The 3,873-nt window shown below is 30.8% G+C and overlaps 1 pseudogene across 1 annotated transcript; it reads left to right on the top strand.

The window, feature by feature from the left end:
* The first annotated feature begins 863 nt into the window (after nt 1–863).
* LOC145181297 (uncharacterized) lies at nt 864–3,627 on the top strand (annotated as a pseudogene). Its single transcript, XR_016456674.1, has 2 exons — nt 864–1,151; nt 1,465–3,627. The product of XR_016456674.1 is annotated as an uncharacterized LOC145181297 (transcript).
* Nucleotides 3,628–3,873: the final 246 nt, after the last annotated feature.

A 3,873-nucleotide genomic window follows, 5' to 3' on the forward strand; every position in this document is an offset into this window, starting at 1 on the left:
TAAAATTGATTCAAAAGTTAGAAAAAAAACCCATCATCCCTTCAATGTCAATTCACTTCCAGAACAGGAATGAAGTTTTCAATAGGAATGAAATCACTAAAAAAGTTAGTGCAAAAAAAAAAAACAAATTGCAATAAACTTACAACACGTCTACTTCTAAAATATTATCTAAGTCAATATAAAATTCTTAATAAAAGACGAGAAAAATCCATCCTTACGACACCTACCTCGAGCACGCGGTAAAAAAATGGTCACAGATTTTATCTTTAAAATCGGTGCCGTTAATCGCAGATACGCACGTACCTAGTATATGCTGTCTGCCAACTTACGTTGATAATTTTATGTCTGAGACATTTTCTGCCGACATAAAATGTCAGAAACATTTTCTATCCACATATTTTGACATAATTTCATGTCTGAGACATTTGCTGTTTCTTATTTTAGAAGAAAAAATCTTACAACTTTATTGCTCATTTCAGATTAATTTGACGAGTAAAACAAAAGTTTCGATTTCCCCTTATTAGAATGTAAAAACTTAGTTTCAAACTTAGTTTTTATTACTGAATGTGGTTTTTATTATATGGCGTCCTGTGCCACATTAGAAATTATGTTAAGTAGAAAGAAAAGTAGAACTTTTAAAGGGTCGAACCATTTACAGCATAAATCGATCGACGATCTAATCGTCTACAACATAATAAAAATAGAAAATAACTCTTTGTGAGAATATTTAATTCCGTTCCAGGATAGGTCGAATAATTTATGGTCGAAGCAAACCTTATTAAAAATTTAGTTTTTCACCAGCGCGGCGTTTCAGGTTAAAATAGAGTAACCATAGGACAACCGACAATTTCAAGCAGCGCACAGTGGAGTATTTCAAAGTAATAGTCGATCAAAAGTCGATTACAAAAATCTTGTAAAAGTGTACTATTAACTATATATCATGAAAGATTTATAAAGGCTACATCACTAAACAACAATTTTAGTGTTGCCCACTCCCCCTTCCAGGTATAAAAAAAGTTTAAACTCGGACTTCGCGTGAGCTCATTGTATTTGTTTTTTACGCTTCCTGTCAAACACAACTTTTAAAAGTATTATTTAAGCTTGTATGCTGTAAAACCTTTAATAAATCACGATGAACGTTGAAGAAGAAGGTATGTACATACAAAATAAATGTGTAGTTTCTTCATTTTACTTAACAAAGTGAGATTTTTTAAAATATATATTCGAGATTAAAATTGTTAGATTTTTTTTTGTAAATACCATATTCAAAATTGTTTTCGTATATGAATTAAGCCGAATTTAGCAAAGATTTTTTATGTAACTTAAACATTAGTTATTCTAGTTAGCATTTTTGAAATAAAATGTTCCACATAAATCTTCCATTTTTTAAAATTTAATTTTGATTAAATAATACGACAAAAACGTTGTCTTTTGAATAAAAACTTATTTCATTTTTTTTTTCAGAATCCCAACCAATGGTGAAAGAGATGACTAGAAAAGAACTCTACGATGTTATGAAACAATGCCCAAAGAAAATTGATGACAAATTTGTGTTTTTAGAAGATCATCTCAAAATTATTACAAAATGTACTGAAAATGAACAAAGTTCACTAAAAAACGCCTTAAATACTTTCAAGTTTCATTTTAAACAAAAATGGATAGCTGCTAACTAGATAGAAGAACGTTTTTTGAAGCACAATGAACTATGGCTCAATGGTATCATAAGTTTACCCACCTGTATAATAAAAAGGCCTGGTCGACCATCAAAAGATTTCGAGTTGTTGAGTTCGCCAAGCAAGAGGCGTAGAACAAAAGCTTTGAGAGACCAATAATCTTATGCACAACTAACCTATGCTGCCCAAATGAGTCAGCGTGATGCAGGACATTGTGATGCGTCTAGAATAATGAAAGATATTAGCTGCTCACTGGAAAAGGCAAACAAATATATAGAAAACTTCAATTCCATTCAGACGAATGTTAGAAAAAAACACACACCATCGGAAGCATTATCAATTTTTGTGGAAGCCAATATGACAAGGAGACAATATGAAATAATTCATGCAGCTAATAAAAATATTTATCCATGTTATTCGCTTTTGAAAGAATCAAAAAAACAATTTTATCCTCCACAAGAGTCAATGACAGTTTCAGAAACATGTTGTGAAATTAAACTACACATATTCTAGACCACACAACTAGACGCTTGTGTGAATATTTAGATGAAGTTTTGGAAACCTTAAACGAAGAAGAAAGAAGCAATTTAGAAATGTTATCAAAATGGGGTTGTGATGGCTCACAGCAGCAAACATTTAAACGAAAATTCCAAAATAGTACAGATAGTGACTCTAACATCTTTCAAAGTTCATTTGTGCCTCTACGGCTTATATGTCATATTGGTAGCCAGAAGATTATTTGGCAAAACCCTGTGCCCTCTTCTACAAGATATTGTCGCCCAATTCGAATTCGTTTTATCCATGAAACTAAAGACATAACAAATGAAGAAATCTATGTAGAAGATCAAATAAAAAACTAAAAAAAAACTGAAATATTGAAGTTTTTAGGTGGTATTATACATATAAAGCATACCTTGGCATTTACAATGGTTGATGCAAAAGTATGCAATGCTGCAACCAACACGACATCTACTATGAGGTGCTATATATGTGGACTAACATCAAAAGACTTTAATAATTTAACCATAAAAAACATAGATAATCCAGATGCCCTTAAATTTGGTTTATCGATATTGCATACAAGGATTAGGTTTTTCGAATCTTTACTACATTTATCATACCACATTCCCATAAAAAATGGCAAGCGAGAACACAAGATGATAAAATAATTGTAGCTGAAACAAAAAAAAACATTCAAAACAAATTCAAAGAGAAAATGGGGCTGCTGCTGGATATTCCAACTGCAGGTTTTGGGAATACTAATGATGGCAATACATCAAGAAGATTTTTCTCAGATCCTCAAACCTCATCCTGCATTACAGGAGTTAACATTGGACTTATTAAAAATTGTGGTATCATTTTGGAAACCTTGTCAAGTGGATATAAAATAGATATCAAAAAATTTGAAAAGTTTGCAGAACTAACAGCAGAACAAGATATTGAGACATGGTGCCACAATAATTGATCAAGCTATATTGCCTATTGGTCAATTATCGGAAGAGGCGGCTGAGGCTCGAAACAAGCACTTCCGTGATTATAGACAGAATTTCTCGAGGAAATTTTCAAGAGAAATTTGTAATAGGGATATCATAAACAGACTTCTGTTAAGTTCCGATCCTTTGTTGAGCAGTGTCAGAAAGAGGCTCAAGAATAAAAGAAATGCTATTTCCAGTGAGGCATTAGAGTTCTTGCAACCAGAAACATTGAACGAACTACAGCAATATGAAGAGGAGGCATCTAGCGAAAATGAATCAGACTAATGTTTATTTTTTATCGTTTTTTAAGTATATTTTTTTATTTTATGTTGTTTTTACCTTTATAGTAGGGTTTATTTCACCTTTATAGTATGTGTATTTGTATATTTCCTTTTGTTTAAATTGTTTGTATTTGCATCATTTTTTTAAAACATTTTTACTCTTAAGGCATTTAATGTTTTAATTGAAGTTTAACAGTTTATATTGTTGTTTAGTTTTTTTTATTTTTTTATTTTTAAACTTCTTTTTGTATGGTTTATATGCAAAACTGTGTTTTGAGTAAAAAAAAACCTGCACAATCATTTTAAATATTATATTATGATTTCAAACTGCTTTTAATTGTTTATCTAATTGTTAAAAGCCATAAAATAATTTTGATCAACTTTTTACCATAAATACTCCACTGTGCAGCGGTTAGAAAGCAATTTTTAGCCGTAAGAAAATCT

Source organism: Hydra viridissima, unplaced genomic scaffold, assembly GCF_058129835.1.
Source record: "Hydra viridissima isolate aposymbiotic clone 2 unplaced genomic scaffold, HvirCarnegie_v1 scaffold_10, whole genome shotgun sequence".
Classification (NCBI taxonomy): Eukaryota; Metazoa; Cnidaria; class Hydrozoa; order Anthoathecata; family Hydridae; genus Hydra; species Hydra viridissima.